This window comes from Falco biarmicus, chromosome 14 (assembly GCF_023638135.1).
Source record: "Falco biarmicus isolate bFalBia1 chromosome 14, bFalBia1.pri, whole genome shotgun sequence".
Lineage (NCBI taxonomy): Eukaryota > Metazoa > Chordata > Aves > Falconiformes > Falconidae > Falco > Falco biarmicus.
In genome coordinates this window covers 17,014,928-17,038,031 of record NC_079301.1, presented here as the reverse complement: position 1 = coordinate 17,038,031, position 23,104 = coordinate 17,014,928, and the positions used below count along the sequence as shown (strand labels likewise).

General features: G+C 38.9%; 1 long non-coding RNA gene across 1 annotated transcript in view; it reads right to left on the bottom strand.

Annotated features, from left to right (window-relative positions):
- Window positions 1–583: 583 nt before the first annotated feature.
- LOC130158878 (uncharacterized) overlaps window positions 584–23,104 on the bottom strand; it is a 270,739-nt gene continuing 248,218 nt past the window's right edge. The window contains exon 3 of the long non-coding RNA XR_008825529.1: window positions 584–700. This is a non-coding gene — a long non-coding RNA (uncharacterized LOC130158878). The remainder of the gene's footprint in view (window positions 701–23,104) is intronic.

The window sequence follows — 23,104 nt, the reverse complement described above, 5'->3', positions numbered from 1 at the left end:
TCAAATGCATACTCAGATAAGAGACTGGAGATAAGGAACCATGGGAGGACAACATTATTTGTACCATGGTGGCACATATATATTTTATAAAATTACGGAAGGTATCCGATTAAGATTGATAACATGAAAGAATCTTTATGTTACTGACACTTCAGCCTACAGCATGACCTGGGAAACCATTTTTCACCGTGCCAAAGGAGCTCATTTTCCAAACTTTTCCCATCAAAAAAATAACATGAAATGGAAGCATTTCTGATGGTTGCTTTACATTAGAGCACATCTACCCTGTTGCAAATGAACATGGAATACCAGTCACTTTTCTGTGCACCTCTATCTATCCAGCAAATTACAAACTGTTGCATTCATTAGGGAGGTAGAACAAACGCCTCAGCAGATGCAGGTATGCTGACTTACCATAAATGAAGATTGTAGTTCCTGCTAGGAAATGAAAGCTATCTAAATCATTCAAGTGTACTCTCTAAATCTCACAAAAATATTCTGAGTCCTCTCACTGATAAACTGTGCTAATTAAGCTTGATTGTTCTATTTAAATTAACAATTCCCTGGAAACCTCGGAGGATCTTTTGTTTGGCATCAAGAGAACAGCATACTCAGACGAATGCTGGTCACCTGTGTGGTTGGCTGGTGGGTCGTCCTGCCTCAGATAGCCATGTCAGCACCACCGAACAACCCCGAACTCCTGTACAAGGAAAAATGGACAAAATATTCAAGTGTTGGACTTACCTACTTCAATTTCATTTTTTCTGATAGTCTCTGTAGCATTTTAGATAAGACAGTGCCCCAGGTGGGCTATTAGTGCAATATGCTTTAAGAACCAGTGGTATAAAATGAACCACCACTCAAATCTGTCACGCCAGCTTAGCAACAACAAAAAAACAGATGAAAAAATTGTCAGAAGGGTCAGTATTATTTGGATAATATTTTCTTGAAACTTTGGCCACCTTGTAAGCAAGCATCTTCTAATTTTCATCTGGATTAGCACCAGTCCCCCGGTGAGAGAACTACATAGCCACTCATCTGAAACCTGTGCAAGAATTGTGAGAAACTCAAGAGCACCAGGCTCTGGGGATGTGCAGTCTATTGCCTGGTACAGGCCTCTGGGGTTTCTGTAAAAGATTTTAATGGGATCCAGCAAGGGCAACTTTGATTATCCCATGCTGTTTCAAAGATGCAACAACCAAACCACAGAGACCATGAATCTGAAAGGAATGTGACAAATCCAGAATTTGATGAGATTCAGAAGGAGGATTTATGTGTCAGATGACTGACTATATTTCAGAAGCTGTCATTTCTAGGAATGTCAATTGGAGATATCGTTTATTACTACCTATACAGAGCCCCATATGTATTACAAAGTATGTGTAGACATTAAAGCCAGCAGTAAAATAAAGAGGGGAAGTAGGAGGGAAGAGAGAGCAGTTTCATGTATATATAAACAAGATGTTTTCTTAAGACTTAATTTGAATACATATCACCTTTGAAGTTTTGGGTTTACTTTTCCATCTCAGCTCACAAGTTGATTATTTTGCTCATGAGTTTCTATATGCTATTCTTGAGAATATATTTTATTTTTTTGGATGAGAGTCATACTATCCCGAAGCAATTACTAACTTCATTTATAGTAAACTTTTTACAAATAAATTCCAGAGTTGTTCTTGAAGGCCTTCCAGGAACCCTGCTATCCCAAATTCACTTTTGTCAGTATAGCCTGTTGTTTAGAGCCTCTCAACACCAAAGGTTTCTTTCTTCCTCAAAAAAACAACCATATACATTACTGAACATGTCTTAGCAGAAATATTACGTTATTTTGTTACCACACTGCTTAATGGCATTCAAATATAATGTTATAAACACATCATACATATCAATCTTGAAAAGACATTAAAAATTCAAAGAATACTAAAATTCCCCATGTAGATGATCCAAAGTGATTATAAATTAATAACCATGAAGAAAGTTGAAATTTAAAAGTTCTGAACAGGTAATTTAAATGTCTGGAAACTTCTGTAAAACACTGGGAGAACAGACACAATCTCTAATGTCACTATTTTATCTCATCTTTGCTGAGTGCTAGTACGTGGTTTTACCAAAAAAATTGTATCCAGAAGATTTCAGAGAATTACTTCTCTGCAGCCCTGGCTTTATTTCTCTAATCATTCGGCTCTTTGCAAGCTGTCACAACTCTGTAAAAACCACTGCTTTTGCAGTTTATATTGGATCTCTAAAAAAGAGAAAATGTTGTCCTGGGCTAGAGGAATCTCAAACTCTTTAGCTTCTGCTTCCTCAGCTATTCCATATGCTGGGGTTTTTTACAGTTTTTTGTTTTGTCTCCAGTCTCGAATATGCCAGTTTCTTGTTGAGGAAGCAATCAAGCAATCAAAAAAGCGACTCTCCCATTCACATCTATTGAGAACATTGCAGCTAGACAGCAGTAGTTGTGACCTTTTCATTATGGGTTTGGGGTTTTTTTGGCAGGTTGGTGTGAGGACGACACTTATGGCAGCACCCTTTGTTGCATCCTCCTCCTACCCCCACCACAGACAGATCTGGTTTGCAACTGAGGCAAGCAGGGAATAAAGCTATTGGCAAAAGCATGAGCAAAGAGCTTTGGTTTTGATGTAGTTCTATGTACATAAAGGCAGACATGAGAACTGAATACAGTAGGACCTTTATCACGTATAACAGTGCATGTTACAATAAATAAAAGGCAGACTCTTGGGTCTTAATAATGACTTGCCACTCATTGCGCCTTAAGATTCAGAATCACAACCAGCTCCAAGTGTTGCTCACGGGATTGTGCCCAGAGTTGCTTAGAGAGGTTAGAAACTCGTATCCATTTTGTTCATGGTGACTAAGATGCATTTTTCATACTGTAACAGCTTTCAAATTCAGATATAATTTTGCCCAGTTTCTAACAGAACGCCCTTGGTGAGCAAGGCATTCACCACACCCAGATTTTAAATCACCGCCAGGATTTAGCAGCATGCAATCCATTGATTTTAGCAGATGATGGGTTGTTTGCTATCAATACTCTGCCAGACCTCACACATCACCGGGACATTGACATATAACCTGGTTTAGCAATAGCACTGTGGTAGCTAAGTCTAAGATACAAGCAAGGCAAGGTTCAAAAGCAGAGGTAATTATTGTTATTAGCCCAGGTGATACAATCAAGGGGGGAAAGAAAAAATTTAAGCTTTCAGGGACAGAAAGCATTCTTTAGGTCTCTTCTTCAGAGGCGCTGATTCCAAGAAGTAAAAGAAGCCGTGTGCAAACCTTATTTCTAACCATAATAGTTAGGTAATTTAAATACATAGCCTTCTCTCAACAAACCCAGCTTTGTGAGTTGCTTTCAGCTTTAAAAATGTGACCTGTCTCTTCTGCAGTGCCAAAATACTTAACACAGGGACAGATTATTAGTTTGTGTGCTGCCTAATAAATTATGCTGAGCTAATTGGATTAACGTCTTCTGGTAATATTCATTGGCCATGATGCCTTGTTATCCTGAAGCCTGCGTGCTGAAAACAGCAACCAAAGAATTACAGCCTTGTAGATCTACTGCTCACCTGCTGCAAACAGCTAACGAAGGCACGGGGCAGAAAACAACTGGGGAGGTAAAGGCAATCCAACCTGGCTTCGTTTGACTCTGCAGTAACAGTAGTCATGATGCATGATGATTATGAAGAATGAATAGAACGTAGATTTCTTATGAAAGAATAAAATTCTGTAGCCATTAAATTAACTGATGAACCCATTTCATTAGTTTTTGCTAGTCATCAAAAAGGAAATTTCACCATTCCAAAGATCTAAAACCTGTGTATTTCCAGCGACATCAACATGCTTTGAAATATTTTTAATTGAAAATAACTGATAGAATATAATGCAGCATTTATCTTGCTGCAGGTGATAGAAGGCATATAGTGGAATGTTTTAACAAATGTTTTATTTAAAGACAGACTTGAAAAGTCTGTGGGAGTAATTGCCAGTTTGTCAGCTGAATCACTTTATCCTTTGGAAGAGGTTTTTGTCATTACATTAGATGATTCCCAATGTCAGTGCAGGCCAATTTATAGGATAAATGCACTTCAGTGTCACTGCATTCTATTAATGAATATTAAAATATTATTTCGGTGCTTGTTCTTACAAAATTATTATCCTTCTTATTTTGATGAGCATGCTATTAAATGACCTATACATTGAAAACCTGTGCTTTATGATAAAAAGAACCAAGATCTTTTTTCCAATTCTACCTTCTTTTCCATACGTTAAAAAAAAAATGATAATAGTACACTTGTTAACTCCTTAGTGTGAGAAACTATTTATATATAGCATAGCAAAGTCTTAATACTACCTGAGAATTTTCATTTATCTTAATGGGATCGTCTGAATGGAACAGCTGACAGAAGCGGACCCTTTGTGCTCAGTATGCAGTGTTTACACAACAGATACTACACCAGTACATTGCCAAAAAGCAGGCTATATGAACAGCATTTCTAATCATTGTAAATCAGTTCAGGACTCTCGGTATTTTTAAAATGCTTGCATTCCCTTGAAAGAGAAAGACATTCTGCTTACATTTAAGAGGCTGACATACACTAATCCTCAAAATATGGCACAACACTATCCATTTTTGAATGTGAGAATAAAAGCATCTCAAAAATATTGTTTGAGTTCTTTGGTTAAACTGAGCAGAAATGTAAAAGATTTACTGAATCAATTAAAATACTATGAACTTTATTCTTTGTCAAAGTATTCTAATCTGCATATATCTGGATTATTCACCTATCTGTCTACAGGAAGAAAACGTGTGTGAGACTGACTTGCCCAGATATCTGTAGGACATACTGTGTCTTGTATTTTCTGTAGGAGGGAAGCAGTTGGGAGATGAGCAAGAAATATATGAATCATCTTACGACTGCAATCTATATATGACTTCCTCCTCACAGGAAATAAAGTTACCTGACAATTTAACCGGTAGCGTGGGTTTCTGACAACTTTGCATAAAGTTTGTTTGAAGAACCCTCATATTTTTAAACCTCTGTAAGAACATTTTTTCTACATATATTTTAAGCATTGAGCTGAACAAAATTAAAACTGGAGAATTAAAAAAGATGAAAAGTAAAAAATTGCCTTTGCAATGAGAGCTGTAGTTTGCAAATTAGAGCCATAGTTTACAAGCAAACAAGCAAAGTTGCCATCAGGTTTGCATTTACAGTTTAGCCACCGTTCCTACAGCCAGCACAGGTGATTTCACTTTTACCTCCCCCTTCCCTTCCTGCTTTTAACTTCATGTGGACCTGGTTTTAAAGAGTCCCTAAATTAATCCTTCCTTTCCTGTACCCTTTGGGTGGTACCCACTAACTGGTGAATTTTCAAATGATAAGGGACATGTAACAGACATTTGGGTAGTAGCTTTGCTTGGACTCTTATAACTGTCCTTTGAGCTCCATCCCGAGAGGTGCCACCTCCTTCCCGCACCACCACAGCTGGTGAAGCCAGCAGCAGCCGGTGGTTCCATGGCACACTCCAGCATGTGTTTAGCTTTAAGAATCAGGACAAGGCTATTCCCCTTGAGGTTCGATCTCTACCAGGTAGGACACTAAAGACAATGCCACTGCTTCCCATTTCACACGTAGCTAAGAGCCATGCTAGCTCAGGATCTTTCCAGGACCAAGTGCATAGCTTTACTGGAAAGGTTTTCACTTCTTGCCGGTCACTTGTTTTCAATATCATCGATTTATTTTAACTATATTTTTATCTTTGCTACCTCAGTTTTATGCAGTCTTCAATATGTAAAGAACAGACAAATGTTATGGAAAGAATGACTGTGCAGGCAATCCAGTTTTGATAGCAAAATGAACCAGTAGTTTGGCTCTGGATGCTAACGATGGGCTTACAGTCAATCTCTTCCATGCAGCTTATAATTGCTTCTGTCCAATGATTTTTAGATGTTTCCTTATTATCAATAAATTAATTTCCTGTGACTCAGTGCTTACATTAGGCACAGAAACAGTCTTTCCATTTTACAGGGACATTGAATTTTTTAACCTGAAAAGAGACCAAACCTTGTTTACAAATGTGTTAAACCTTCTCCCAAAGAGCATTAAGCATTTTTGAAAACAGGAGTCCTCAGTTAGAAATGTATTTGTATTTAAAAGACAACAAAGACTGAAAAATTTTGACTCGAGGGCCAGAATTCTGGTACTTTCAGAAGAGCAAGTCTTGATCAAATGACAGGGACTAAAGGAGTCCCTGGTTCTCTATCTTTAGGAAGAAAAACGAGAAAAGTAGAAAAAGCAGAACAGCACAGACTCTCACCTTCACTCACCTGGAATACTTTGATGAAGAAAACAGGAAAAAAGATGCTCAAAAGCATTACTCAGCAAGTTTAAGGCCCTTCTTTCCACTATTACATATAAATGCTTTAACAAATAAATCCTATTTTTTAAATCCACTTGAATTAAGAGCTGCGTAACCAAAGTTTCCAATCAAAACACATTTTTTATAATGTTAAAATGCCCACTTCTTCCTTGGGTTAACAGGAGGCATGCTAACAAGCTTTTTCAGCCATTCCTCTCAATTTCTGTTTGTCAGCTCAGTTCTGGGCTTATGCTGACAACAGCAAAATCATTACATTTCTACCTAGCGTAGGTTCCAGTTGCAAACATCAAATGAATATTGATTTTCTTTTTACAACTGAGAAAGCTTTAACAGACACAGCAATAGTAATTCTTGATAGATAAACTTGGAGTCAGGACAAAGAGCTAACGTTGCGTTATGATTGTTAGTATTGCTGGAAATGAGAACTGGAAAAGAACTGAATGGGCAGGTGATTCACAGTGCTCTTTCACCTGCGCATATGTAGGCTGAAACCATTTGGGTGGCAAGCAAAGTAAAATCTTTTTTGGAGGGTTCTTGCATCTCAAAAATACTCCAAAAAGATGCATGGCAGGCAGGTCTGTCTAGCAGGAGCAAATGAGAATTGCAAGGAGGTTGCAGACCAGATGAATGCATTTGCTTTGACTGATTACCTCCACCCTAAAACAAATGAAGTCATTGCTTTGACTGATTACCTCCACCCTAAACCAGAATAGACCTTGAACTGAAGGTTCAGAGGTTCTACATGAGATTTACCACACATCTTGTTTTCTGTTCCTGTGTCAGAGAAAACCAAGGCAAAAGTACATAGGATACTTCTAAGGTCCCAGAAAATCTGGTTATATCAGAATTTCAGCTTTCATTAAAAAAATACTTTTTGATTCCTTGTGGTTGTGAAAAATTGTCTGAGTTCTTGCATAACCTTATCTCAGTTCTCTATCTAAAGAAACTCCCCAAATACTTCATTTCTCATGAGAAATTAGGAAAAACTCCTTAAGGATACCCTTACTTACTAGTCAACACTACCTCTGTGTTTTCCCCTTAGTAAGGAAACACAATGAAATTAAAGGTAACACATCAGAGTTTCTTAACACAGGCCTGTAATTAACCTACCTCTCGCACGATACTAGACAAAGAACACCCGATGATTCATGAAGGAACTCCACAATTATGAGAATGAAACATTTGTCTTCTGCAGCCCTGCTAAGAGGAAAGTTAAGAGTTTTCCCCAGAGGCAAATCCATATGACTTCACACTCCAAAACCTCCCTTCTTTAGACCTTTCTCTAGCCGCCTTTACTTCTCCTTTCAAACACAGCTAATGTTACTTGACGTGAAACTTTACAATTGAGGTCATTATTCTTAGATCATGGGAGGATCAACCCCTTCTCCAAGGAACAGCTCTGCTACTTAATCAAACAAGCCACAGGTAACTGGGAAGGTGTTTAGGTGGCTCATTTATCTGAAGTCTTGTCTAGTTAATCATGACTCTTGGGGTCTATTTCTAACTCAACTGCTGACTTAGTAGATCATTTTGAAAAAGCTTAAAATGAGTAATAACTGGGTCTCTTGACAGGTGTTGCAAGGCTTTGTTAATTTAAACACATAAAACATGCTTACAATGTAACAGAACTTTTCTCTATAGTCCTTTAAGTATTGTAATTCTAATAAACTTAAAATAATAGCTTAAATACTGAGTTATTTTTATTTTCAATCAATTTCCTTTGGAATTAAAAGAAGTTATGTAAATTGAGTTGGACAACTTCATTTCTAGAAAAGAAGAGGTTCATCTGTTGTAATTTCTTGATTGCCCCTGGTTGACAACCCTGTTCAGCCCACCGAGATGTTTGTCTGACCCCTTTATGACATTGCACTGAGTATTCTGAAAATCAAATTTGAGAAAGCACCAACTAGAAGCATCCCAAAACTTTTATTTCCTCGGAGCCAAAGACACTGATTAAGTGAGCTGCAGGAAGATTTAAGCAAATGTTGCAGGCAGTACTGCTCCTCTGTGTACCAGGCCTCCACAGACTTTTTATGCAACTCTTTGGGGATGTGTGTTCTCTTGTACCATCTGGTCCAGGCTCCAGAGAGGAGCTAAACAAGAACTGTTTGGTCCTGAGACTTTTCTAGCTCCTTGAGGGAGCACATAAGAAGAAAAATCAGAAAGCTTATGCTGAGATTACAGGGGTAAAAATGAAATATGGGTGGGTGGGGGAGTAAGGATACATATGCTTGGAAATATTGTAGCTTTACCAGTTTAAAAAGGAATCATAATTGTTGTTAATGACATGACATCAACATGCTAAAATAAATTATGTGAAATGTTCCCTGATGTCACACAGCCAAATTGACATTTAGTCACCTAAACAGCCTTATTTTCAGAGTAACTGTGCAACTTCACTTCTCATTCATATCAGTTGGATTTACAGGCACTGAGTCATCCCAATAATGAAATTAAATACATAATACATTTTTGTCACTCATTATAAAGCTGTGGACTCATGTCTGAAGCTGAACAAATAAAATAAAAGCAGTACATATGCAAAACTCTGCTGGTTACTCTCCCAGTACTAATCTACAGCACTTCAGAAATATTTTGAGATACTAGAATGGAAAATACATTTATTATTAAACCATTATTAAATAATAGTGAAAATGTACTGTGATCTTTATATAAAGTGGTATCTCCATGACTAAAGTGTTGTCCAGCACTAAAACAACATGGGACTTGCACTGTACCACTGCACGAGCCAGACAGGGAGCACATGGCTGGCCCTTCAGTACAAATGTTTTACACGTAAAGATTACTCTATATTAAGTCTTCTGACTTTGTGGCACAAATCCCTGCATCAGTTTAACTTACTGACAGACCTCAAGCTTTTGTATTAGCTTACTGCTCATAAGCACAGTTCAGGGCTGCATCAGCACTAATTCAGTTACTTTTAACATAAATACGGTATACCATCTAAACAAACAGCATCTGAGGTTTACAGTTTGGTTTACTTTGCTCAGAGAATATGGGAAATACAAGGGAGGAAGAAAAAGCAAGTAAGCTCATCTCCTTATTTGTCTGTTACTGATCTGTACAACACAAGGAGATCGGTACACAGTGCTAAATTCAGCCATATACATCTCCCTGTCCCTATTTGTGTTATGTTTGTTACTCCATGCGTTCAAATGAGGAATAGAATATTCTATGATAATAACATAAGTATAGTGAAGCTTTCAACGGCTGCAAGGAACAGCCCCTATTGTTGACTTCAGCATGAGCCAAGGACCTTCAACAGCTTTAGCAGAGCCAGGATGAGGGTTGGACCAAATGGTAATATTCCAAAAAACACAGTAGTTTTTCCTTAAGCAAAGTTATTTACCCATAAATTTCCTTTCCTTCCTACTCACAGGAATAACCCATGGGTTTCCCTGAATCTCGTTTTTGGAGGATGTGATGGTAGGACCAGGTCTTAGTGCCTTAGCAGGTCACTGCTTTCTCCATCAGCAGCACCGCTGAGAGCACCCCTGACCGCCAACTGCAGGGCCAGCAAGTGGCTGGAAGTGAATGAGAAATCTTTATTGTCTCCTCTCTATTCCCTGTGTACTGGCAAGTAACTCCAACACAGATGTTCCTAACAAAAATATGTGTTTTGGGATTTAGCTGTTGCTGTCCCATGAAAGAGGAAAGTGTTCAGATATTTAGTGGTCTCTGACAGCAGCAACACCTGACTACACAGGCATTATTGCAAATTACTTGGAAAAAATTAATTAACTTTCTAGTAAAAAATGAAATTGCAATTACTAGCCATTTTAATTTGAGGAACCAAATGTTCCTACTTGCAGAAAGACTGCATTATTGTAATTTCAAAGTTATATTGGAAGGTCAGATGTGAGAATTTAAAGTGTAATCTTGCAGATGCTCTCACAGATGTCAAAACAACCCTTCACTGTTCAAATTCTCTTGAAATCTACAAATGCCATCAGCTTCAGGTTCCATCCAGAATCCCAGAAACAACTAAATATCTTCTTTATGTTCCCACCATAAAGAAAACATCTCCTCTTAAAAGCACCAAGACCTCGTTAAGGGAAAATGAAGCAAAATATACAAACAAAACCTGGCTCATTCTTTCCCAAAGCATCAGCTCAGTAGCTGATGATGACAAAGGATTACTTTCCACTGAAGGTTTCAAGGCGTAGATATTAGGTAGAAAAACCAATTCACTGTTATATAGAACGGCCTCCAAAAGCCTAGCAAACACTGACGACAGTCACTCAGAAAGTCTGAGTATTAAATATTCCAAATTATGTGACACTGAAGACAAATAGTATCTCTATATTGAGGCAGGTTTTAGTAGCACAGGAAGCGCCAGATGTAAACAATCAGGATACAGGATTTTGGACAATGAGATTTCTAAGTCTGTGAGGAATTTCAAGCTGTTAACTTTTGAGAGGTACAAAATGGAATGAACATAAGTATGACAGAAGTTCAAAAGTACCAGTCAGTAATACCAAAATAAATTATGCAGTTTGGTGAAAATGCTTCATTTTGTGCTGTTAGTTTTAATTTCAAAGTACTGAGTTTGAAACCCAACTGTTCACTTCACATGCATCCTGAAACCAGGACAGCATCTACTGAAGAAATTCAAAGGTCAAGATTAGAGTGGTATTTTAATAATTTAGATTTTGACAAAACGCCAGATTTCCTCCTGGGCTTTTGTTTTCATTGACACTGTTCATGTACTTCAAGTATCTACTGCATATTCCAGAGTTTTCAAAATGTATCTTTTGCACCTATAATTTTGTGCATGATAATTGCATATTTTAGTTGTTTATTTATCCCTTAGGACCAGGAACAAAGAGGCTTGCAGTAAGGCATTCTAGTTCTGCAAAGTAAAAGAACTATTCAGACAGCAAAGGATTCCCTGTCTTTAACGGGGTGTGGGGAGGGGAGATATCCTTCAAGACTTCATCTGAAACCAGAACTTTCCTGCCTTAGAGCAACAAAAGCAAACAAAATATATCAGTTTCCAAGCACAGGTGCAAGTTAGTCAGTCTCTTTGTTTACCTATCAATCTACTTATCGCTGCACTAATTTTCTGCAGTCTGATATATTCTGGCAATGCCATTGCTTCACCACATACTAGTCCAGCTAGCACAACTGACTACATACAGCCAGCATACATTGTATATTTTGAGAACAACTGCGACGTTATTCCCACTTGATACCTTTTTCTTATCATCAGACAATAAACATGCCAGGGCCCTGGTCTGTAGCCACTCGGAGGGAATGCGACTGCTGCGCCTCTGCATTCTTACCTGTGAGTCTTCTGTGAACTCCATTATCATTAGCAACATTTTAATAAAAGTAATGTTAAAAAAAACATGGTAAAGTGGTCATTTGAAGAACAGTTTTTAGACTTTATAGGCTCCTCTAAAAAAGCAGCATTAAAGTTCAGGCTACAGTGTCGAAAGCCAAGGTGGAGAGATCAGAACTGGAGCAAGGATACACATATCTCCTTAAAGGGTATTTATTCATAGCTGCATTTCCTACTCCTATAAATCCATATGATGTTGGTCATACACCAGTCCAAGCTTGTCACTATTTCTTTGTCTCATGTATTCTTTAATTTAGATTTATGCTAAGCACTGCTGCCAGCACAGAGGATATTAATGACGTAGTTAATGTATACGGAAAACAGAATTCAGGCAAAGAAGGAAGTTTTACTGGTCTGTCTGTTTCCAGTTTATCACATTATCAAGCTGTTAAAGGTTGCCTTAAGCAGTAGATAGTCTAGTTCTAATTTAATCGGTAGAAGAACTACTGCTTGACTTCTTTAGCTCCCATCACTTATATAATAAAAATAAGACAAAAAAAGTACAGATAAAGCAAGAAGAAAAAAAAATCACTATGTAGAGCAGGGCCAACTAGGGGTTGAAACGAGGATGAAGAGGGAGAAATTACGTTAGGGAATATAAATTAGTTTAGTAAAGGACAAAGGCAGTCACAACAAATGCTGGTAGCATGCCCTGAGGAGAAGGGAACAAGGGGGTTTCTTTGAAGCAATACTGAAATGCAGGATAATCACGGCTGAGTAAAGTCACTAGTTCTAGTGACTGAATTTTGGTCAATCAAAAGCTGGTCAGATGTGGTCAGAAAAGGAAACAGTATCTCTGTGATGACAACAAAGGCTCCTAGCCTCAATACTTCGGTTAAAGCAGTGTCCTGGAGAGAGAAAACACTGTGAAACCCGTATTGCTAGAGTAATACTCAGAATTTGGAAGAAAGCGTTTTAAATCCTCTGGAAAAAGAAAGCAATAAACTGATACCAACTGATAGCAATAAACTCAATAAAATGACAAATAGTCATTTGAATCATAGGAAAATCACTAAGATGAGGAAACTATAATCACTATAATCAAGGGAATGCTTAATTAGTGCATTTTGTGAATAACAAGGTATTTTTGCAATGACAGCTAAACCTCACGTGAGAGCGGCCACTGCATGGATGGCCATATGGTGTATAGGGGAAAGCCATAGGAAAGGGATTAGGTGAGCAACAGCTTCTCTCCCAACACTGTTATTTGCTGGTCAGCAGAACCTCAGCAATCCTAATGAGGAGCAAGGCTGCACTGCACTCTGTGCTGTCCAAAACTCAGAACAAAATGGTACCACCTTCCCCATGAGAGCTGAGTCCTGTCCTCACCCAGAGCCACGCAAGGACTGCTAATGCATACCAATGGGCTGCGTCTAGGTGGAAATTCAAGGGCGAAAATATAGCACACAAAGCGGAACGTAAGACCACGTATACACAGCATGTGCATTATATTCTGATACAACTCTCCATGTAACCCTTATTACACTGATGAGGCACAGCATGCTGCATATGTCTCTGTAGGTGTTCAAAGACTGATTACATCAATACACTACATTAATACGGTTTATGATGGAAGGAGACTAATAGATGAGAAGTAGCTATGTGCACTTTGAGGAATCAGTTGCTGGGAATTAGGCTCATTTTCAGTGTAGGAGGAAATGTATTACATTTTGAGAAGATTTGGCGATTAATGATGGAAAAACAAAGACCTTTTCCTCCTTTGGTGAAAAGCAAAGCATGTACATTCTCGACCAGCAAAGTTGCAATGAGCTGAAGCATCGCTTGCTAGATCAGCTGAAACAGACAGGCAAACATAATTCTGGGTTTTTGGATGCAGAACTTTGGCCCCCAAAACATACTATAAACCAATGACTTATTATAATATAACAGAGTCTTTTATTTCCTGGGAGCAGCTAAACTGAGAACAGGATATTATCATGCTAAAACCTTTTTATCTCTCTCTGACAGCAGAAGTGTTCATTTGAGATTTAAATGATTTTCTAAAGACAGATGAAAAACAGCTACCATAACAAAAGCTGCAGTCACAGTTAGAACAAAAATGTCATTGTTTTCCTAACCACCAGAAATCTCTTGGACTTGGTCGTTTCACTAGCACTTGATGATAACATGATAGAGGAAAGGAAACACTTGTGATAAACTAACAGAAGCATAAAATTCAGAAGTCTCACCCGACTGAAAATCAGATCCAGACCTACATTTTGACTTTTCAGAGTACCTTTCCCTTATGTATCATGGCCTTGGTCAAGCTTTTGTGACCACCTTAAAGGAATCAGTTACTGTATCGTACATTTAAGTAGTCGAGAGTACAGGAAAATGAGTGATAAAGGGACATATTCACAAAATTCACCTGCATGCTACTGAAGTCGTGCCTCAAACACTGATTCAGCCTCGTACAATGAAAGAATTCACGGTTCCTGCCACTCGATGCTTCTTATTGCCTAGCAATGGAATAAACCCACACACACTTAGGGAAGGTTATGTTTAATATTTCGGTATATGCCCAACCAGTCAGAAATCATTAACTCATTTGCTCATGAACATTTGTCGGCTCTGAGCTCTATTTTAAACTTGTCTGCATTAGGACATAGTTTTATTTCTGTTTTATTTCTGTGGAGAGTGTAAGCAGCAGAACATTTTATCTCCTCTTCATGAAGGAGATATAAATCATCCAGTTCTAAAAAGGTGGAGCAATTTTAGCTCTGATTCTTTTGCAATCAGTTTGGATCTAGCCTAAAAAAGAGGCCTCATCCTACTCCTAAGCTGGCTCTCCTTATCTACCTCAGAGCATCGTAAGTGTTCAGCAATTTGCTTGCACTAAGAGAAATAAGGGGTTTTTTTTTGCTACTCAAATTATTGCTGTAGAAAATGGGAACATCAATGCAAGAAGGCAGGAGATGCATTATGCTGGAGTAACCCACATGCAAAGAGATCAGCTGTACTCACTCATGATCCAGCTTGCTACACCAGCTCACACGGAATCTGCTTTGCTCCAGTGCTTACGCACGTGCGCTACTGCAAGCCTGTGAGTAACACCAGGCAGTTCCTCGGGGCCTTCAGGACAGAACTCCTTGCTGAACTTGGAGAGTTTGAGACTGACCAATAAATATGAATCATGGTAGTTTCACAAGAGAATTTAATTCTCCATGGAGTGGGACTGGAATAACGAATCTGGCCTTCAGAAATGCACAGTGTTTTCAAGATTAGGCTAGTTGATGCTCTGACTTCTTGCCATCGCTGACAGAAAATCATCTCGTGGCAGCAAGCGGCCTACATCATAAATAAATTCTGAAAGTTACACTTGTTTTTATTTTGACACTGATTGCACTTAAGCATGCTAATTATCAGAATAATGATTTTTTTCACATAAAAAAAGGTAAAGAGCATAGAGATTTGCGGAAGGAAAATACTTTGGGAAGAGCAATAACCATTTGAATGAATGCACATTTTTTAAAAAAAATAAAATAACTGGAATAGAGGGCTCCCTTTATATAATTATAAAATTATTGTTGGTATGACTGATTTAATTTGAAGAGCATTCCCTGGGGAAATATACTGTGCTATCAACTTGAAATGATTATGATTATTTGGCCTTCAGCAGCAGTGGGATAGTCAGCAGCAGAGCTGGATGGCAGTATGCCCACAGCTACACCTAATGAAATGAAGCACATCTGTGGCTGCGACAGGAGGAAATACCAGGGAGCGAGCTAATCTCAGAGCAACTCATTCCACGCCTGATGCCAGCAGAGTCTCCGAGCACCCACAGGCTATACCCCAAGGTCCTTACTCAGCTTTTATTCAGAATTGAGGGAATTTTGATCACAGACTGGAAACGAAGAGGGGCAGATGTTATGTTAAAAAATATGAATATACAGGGCTGTCTGACTCACTACCTAGTTTGATTTGGCAGGAGATGCTGAGAGGGGTCTTTTGCGAGCCTGGGCTGCAAGAGCACGAGGTGACCCTCAGTAAGTTATTTCTCCTTACAAACAGAGATGGTCAAATATGAAACCTGATATTTTTATGATCAGTTAAATAGAGTGGAACTTCATCAAGCTAGCAATAACTGCTTTATTTTAAGCTGCTCTCCTAAGATCAGCAGGCTAATTTGATACCCTGCAACATTTGTGTAGGAAGCCTTAGCAGTGTCTTGCTCTGACATAAAATTGGGGAACAGCCCCAGAGAGCTAGTTCTTGGAGGACTTCTGCTGCAGTGAGCAAACCCTCAGTGGCAATTTAGAATATGGCTTTTTAAATTGCATTGACAGGTTGCACAATGTTTCTCTGCTGCTCTTGACTAACAATCTAGTGAGCAGATGAAAAGGCAAAACCTCTGCCTTTGTTACATTTGCTGGCACTCTACTGTGGGAGATCAAAGCAGGTGCTTAGAAGGAAAGAAAGCCAGTATGTAGCCAAATGGTGGTTTGAGACAAAGCAGCAGCCTGTTTGCGGTCGTAGATGGAAGAAAAAAGCCTGATAGAAAAAGGAAAAAAGAACCCCTAAAGATATGCTGTGCAGGAAGAACACAATTTGCCATCCCTCTCCTTGGGGACTAAGCTAGACTTTGCTTTCACAATTCATCTGGCCTCCAAGAGCAAAGACCTGCCCGTCCAGAGGCTCTGAACCATCCCTGCCCTTGATGTTGTTAATGGTAGCAAACTGGAGAACAGCATGGCTTCCCCGTTGACTGCTGTCTCTATAAAATGCCAGTTCCTCACAGGAAAAGGTAATAATGCCAGAAAAAGTAAATAGTTTGTTTTCTATGTAATAGCAGAATAGTGTTCTGACCGCAGTAAGCAGTTTTTCCTCCTTGAACACAAGGCAAAAAAGGTCCCCTCTGTCACAGGATAAAAGGCATACATAGTCTAAGAATGACTTAAGCTTTCCTGGGGACTTTATCCTGGGACATAAAATGATGTATTCAACTTGTGCTGGACCTGTGCAGCAGGCAGTTTCCCTGGGGTTCTTAGGAAGCATCCTGGCCCAATGCGTTAGCTGCTTATTGTTCAGCTTTTTCATTCTCAGAAATCTGGTTCCCAGTTCTCCCCTCCTGGAATGAGGTGCCGCTAAGAAAGACAATGCAAAACACAAAACATAATTGGGATGGGTAGAGCAATCCGATTAAAATGAAAAATCTGCCTGAGCAGGAACAAAAGCCAAAAAATGAAGGAAATGATTAAAAAAGGTTAAAACTGAAAGAGTTTTCCAAAAAATATTTTTTATATCTCTGTAATCCCTGATCCCAACGTCACCAAAACAAGAAAAGCAGTTTTTGCAGTATCCTTCTGGCTGGAGAGGAGGCAAAACCAATGTGATATTAATAATCACCATTTTGCTAACTTGACAGAGTCCCATAAATGTTTCTGAGAACACACAAAACCACCAGATAAAATATACCATCTGTCCTCAAGTTCTGCAGAAGCTGGTGCCAGCAGGATAAAAACAGAGCACCAGTTGAGGCAAAGGTGGGTGTGCAGTACCCATTGGCAAGGAAACTACTGCAGGGAAGGCTGACAAAAGAATGCTTTATTGGAGGTAATGAGAAGTATGAAGTAGCAAGTAGTTCTTTTCCAGGAGAAGGAAATCATGCAAAAAACGCTGAAGGCAGAAGTTGGAGAAGGATTAAGTAGGGAGCATCAGGATTTCTACAGGAAAGTTCTTATCTATAGCTAATATCAACAGACATAACACATCATTAAATGTGTTGAAATAAAAACTACTATAAAAAATAAAGTACTAACAAAATTCACCAAAGCATGACATTTTAAATCCCTGCCCCTCAGGCTGCCTGTGGTGCATACGCAGCTTAAGCAGCAGCCTGAGGTCTCTGCACGCTGGGTGCAGCACCTCTCCCTCCTCCCTCTGGGATGCAAACACTGCTCCCAGAAGGATACCGAGTGCGCTTCACACACCCCCACAACTGCACGGCCCGAGTTAGCCTGCTTTAGAAACAGCAAGAACGTCTTGAAATGTTGGGGGGGGGGGGGGGGGGGGAACCCTACAGCACCCTTTATTCTTCAGAGAAATGTTGCTGGTGTGTTGTCTTGGCCAGTCAAATTAGCATGGTTTCACTGTGGTGGTTTGCACCGATTCCGCAGGCTGAAAAGATATAAAACAGGCTACTGGGTCTCTCAACCCCCCTTCTGAGTAGGGTATATCAACTCCACTTTTACACACAGCTAGGGCTGCTACCCAGGATAACACCTTGCTGCATTCAGGGGAATTTGTGTGACCCAACGTTCCTCTTTGCCGTAGGAATCAAAACTTCATAGAATCTTTTGAATACGTATCCTCTTTGCTACAGAGGCATTCTGGAAGATTTGTTTGTTGAAGCACTAGCTGCTCTTCTTTAAGAGTTAAATCAGAACCTTTATGTAATATTAGACTGATTTAGGTATCTTTAGACTGATTCATCTTGATGTAGCGCCGTTTCTCCTAGACTTTGCAAAAATTCTTAAATGATTTATTTTTTTTTTTCTAAAGGAAGTAGTAATGTTGCTATGGAAGAAAAAAGCGTAGCTAACTTTCTTATTATAAACTGTTTTCAACTGAAAATTTAAGGACATATTTGTAAAGGCTTACACACTTAGGAGGCAAAGGCTTGGCTAAAATATAAAATCCTTTTAAGCAGCTCGGCTTTCATAGCATGCTACAAATTCACGAAGAAAGGAATACAGGAGGATTGTAAAATTTCATGCCTGACACTTGCATGTTATCTTTGGGAATCCAGCCTGAATAGGGCAGACATAAAAGGAAAATATAAGCTTGCATAGCTCCAATGTGGTATTATATCCCCGAAATTCTGGAATGAAGCAAACCAAGATCAGTAAGACATGTCTCTCAGCATTTGACATGTGTCCATCTAAATACAAGTTAATTATTTCAGATGTTGTCGTGTATCCTGAAGGATGCAATTTGGGATTAAAAGTAAATTCAATAGTACATATATGCTGATCAGTAACATTCATATGCATGGCTAGATATAGACATAGCAACTCGAAAGGATAATTAAGATTTAGCATCTCTATTTATAGAACAAAAGTGAGGCAGATTCATTGTCATTAAATGTGAAGGCTGGAGTCAGCACAGGGTGATATTAGTTGCCAGTGAAAGAAGATATAACTCATTAGAAAGATGTGTTCTTTTTCAATATAAAATAGTATGCAAGATACAAGAAAAATGAAATGACGAAATGACAGAAGCTACAACGTAGGAAGTGAAGAACAGAAAATATGTTCTAAGCCACTGGGACATGTATTTTTGTTAAAAAAGTAGACAAAAAGGACTGAAGAGACACAAGATAAAATAACAAGAATTCTGGTAATACAAGTGTTTTCTCTTTAAACAAAATACTTGCAGTACAAATATGAGCCACTTTTTTACTGCAAAACAATCCAATAGGTACATTATTTGACAACTGTTAAATTAAGAAAGTCTGTAAAGCTCAGGGAAGTCCACATTTTATTGTTGATAATTAAGGATATTTAAATGAACACAGTTATTCTGAGAGAGTGACAGCTATTCTGAAAGAGGTACAAAGAAATTGAATTCTCAATTTTCTTAAATCCCTTATTATAATATTAATAAGAAGATAAAGTAAAGTTAAATGATTCAATGACTCAATTTACATTTAAAAACATTAAAATGGTAGAGTAGAGCTTTTTTGGATCTGATATTAGGATTAGCTCTTTGAAATACCCCTGGAGAAAACTTGTAGGGAGCTTTCTGGTTTTGTTAGTATGGTACCTTCCTATCCAGTTTCCTATAGAACAGTCAGGAAAAGATGTGGCAGGAATAATTCAAGATATTTCAGAAGAGATAGAACAGACTTTTAATTGATTTACAAAGAGCTGCAGAATGCCACTGAAAAGTCTGTATTGCAACTTGTTCACAGCATCTCAACTGCACTGCATGACTTTGAATCCTTTTTTCAAGAGGGCTGCTGCTAGGCTTACGTAAAGTGTTAAGCACTCTCTCTGCTCATTGACAATTCATGGCTTTGGTTCAGAGAAGTTTCCTTCTCTTCAAATATGAGTGGTTTTTGCATAGCACAGAAGTTCCATTTGGATTTGTTGCCTCTTGTTCTCAAACTTGAGATTAGCATCAGTCATCAGCCAGACTTCGTTAAAGTGCTATTGAGATACTCATGTAGGCTATTTATGTGGAGATGCTAATAGGGATGCTTTAAACATGAACTTTCAGTTGGGGAAGGAAAGGTGGGCAGACCAAACTATCGCAGATTGTTTGATACTTCCTAACAGAAAAGAGTAGCCTTCAGGTTAGATGTAATTCAGAGAAAACACATGCAATATGGCTATGGCGATGCATCAACAGCAATTTTGTTATTTAGATGCAAAATGCAAAATAAGAATTGAAACTCGCTGTTAATATTCTTTGCTTTACTGAGCTGACCTTCTGCATATTGGTGATACAGTTCATACATGGAAAAAAGATGCACGGAAATTGAATGAGTCAACGCTGCTGGAATGAGGAAGGTTTTGCTGACTCTAAACTGCAGACACTGACAAGAAACAGCAATGGGAAATTTGTTCCAGCCTTTCATCTAACCACATAGCAACTGCATTGAAGAACATTACAATAAGGTGGAAACAAAATAAGAAGCATTATGTAAAATGTATATAAAACAGAAACCCAGAGATACAAGGGATAAAAATAAGCAAAACGTAACTCAAGATTTTTTTTTAAGACTTCTTTTGGACATATCATGTTGGTAGGGTAGCTTGATTTTTCACATTTTGTTGTTGGTTTTCCAGGCTAGCTACCATTTTACAGCTGTAAAGTTGTATCATCACAGCACACCATCATAAATGCTGTTCCTTCCTGCACAATGAGACTGCACTGCAGAATGAATGAAAACAGACCTTTTGTTCCTCTTTGTCCAAAACATAACCACCAGAAAAACTAAGAATGGTTTTATAACATTGTCTATACATATATTTTTTTATTGTTATTATAATATTTTGCCATTCTTTAAGAGACTTGTGAGCTCAGCAATAGCCATATAAATAGCGCTTTTGTAGTTCCTATCAGGATGGCCATTAACAGCAATATGTTTGACCTAAAAATCTGAATGCTGAAACGAATTTTTCCATGCTTTTCCCTTCTTAGTACTTTTCTTTATCAAGAGAAGCTACAAGGCTAAATAGAGCCAGTTTGTCCTCTGCACTTTCACTGAAACAGACCCCTGGTTTGGAAACTCCATTTTTTAGGACCAATGTGCATCTGTGGAAAATTCCCATTGGTGTTTTTAGGCTCTGCATATTTATCTGATAGCATCATTCAGATTTTCCAAGCCCACACTACACAGGGACACTGACTAGCAGTGTGCTGACTGTGCCCTCACTGACTTAAAAGGACTCTGAAGATGCTTCTTCCACCCCACAGTTACTATCTACAACACTTTTTGGCCCTGGCTTCCACAACTTTATTCAGTCTGCCTTGTAACTCTTAACATCTTAGACACCCTACTTGTGAATAAAGGGTAAATTGCAACTTTCAGATAGCTCAGCCTTCCAAAGCACTGTGACACACAGTGTAAACATGACTTTATGACTTCCATCACCAGCAAACTGGCAGCCAGCTCCTTTTGCAAACACAGAACTTAAGCAAACAAGAGTGCAAACCAGTCCATTGACTAGAAGCGATGTCCTTTGAGTTCAAGCAATTAAAGATACTGAACTGCTTTGAAGGAGGTTCACAGCCTTATTTAGCACCTAACATAATAATAATCACTATTAAAAAAGTTAGTTGTATGTGATCCTTTCAAACTTCACGTGACCCAAACCCCCTCATTCATTACAGTGATATATTTTTCTCATCCTAGCTAGCGATGGATATCTAAACTATCATGCCACAAGATACACTGGAACTGCATGGTCAATTCAAGAAAAGAAGGGATAACTAAGTTTTTATGTTGTGGCATTGTCATAGTTTAACCGCAGCCAGCAACTAAGCACCACGCAGCCGCTCGCTCACTCTCCCCTCCCCTCTGAGTGGGATGGGGAGGAGAATCAGGAAAAGGTAAAACTTGTGGGTTGACATAAGAACAATTTAATAACTGAAATAAAATAAAATATAATAATAATAACAACTGTAATGAGAAGAAGAGAGAACAGGAGAGAGGAATAAAACCCAAAAGGAAAAAAAACCCAAGTGATACACAGCAAAGTTGCTCACCACCCTCTGCCCCATGCCCAGCCATTCCCCAAGCAGCCATTGGCCCCTCCCGGCCAGCTCCCCCCAGTTTATATACTGGGCATGATGGCTACAGTATGGAATATCCCTTTGGCTAGGTGGGGTCAGCTGTCCTGGCTGTGTCCCCTCCCGGCTATTTGCGTACCTCCTCGCTGGCAGAGCAGGGGAAACAGAATAGTCCTCGGCTAAGGGCAAGCACTACCTGGGAACAAGTAAACCATCAGTGTGTTATCAACATCATTCTCACACTAAATCCAAAACACAGCACTGCAAGAAAAGGTAAGCAGTGATGAACAGAACAACGTAAAGATGACTAGTGGGGAAATAAATAAGGATTTCTCTTACAGGACTGAGCCAGTCCTTTGGAGTGGAGCACCACGTCTCCCATAGCTTACTGCCAGCCACTAGCAATTAGGTAGTTGCAGACCCTAAAGTATGGATATTTCTACAAGCAAGAATAATAATAAAAGTGTTTTCAGAGCAAAAAAGTGTTGATACCTAATGCCTGAAGGGGAAACAAGTATTTCAGCTAGCTCTCACTAGCCCCAAGGACAGGCCTTATTCACTGATACATCGGTAACATAGAAGTATGATACAGCAGGTTGGTAAGGAAGCTGGTGAGCAGACTGTGAAGGAAAAAACATGCAGACAGATGACAGAAAACATTAGCAACTACTGCAAGTTAGAGACATGGATTAAGCCCAGATGACAGAACCCCGAACAGGAGATGTAGCAGGGGCACAACTGAGTGATGGCCCTCCCAAAATACATTTGGCTCAGAACTGGACCACCCATTTCTGGGTAGATACACGGGTGTCTTCACTATACTGTTGAATCATAAGGTTGCAGAAATGATGCCTGTATGTGTAAATGGAGGTAGAAAGTAAAAGTTAAATTGAATTTATTCAAACAAACGAAAGCCTGAGAATATAAAGGTCTGCAGAATGAAGGCAGAATAATTCACAATGGTGGTCATATCACAAGAAAGGGCATCACAAAAATGCACGTGGTATAACTGCAGGCAACCTGAACAGGAACTGTAGGATTTTAGTGAACCAGAAAGGCTAGAGAAACTGAGAAATCAATGCTCCCACTGGTATAGCA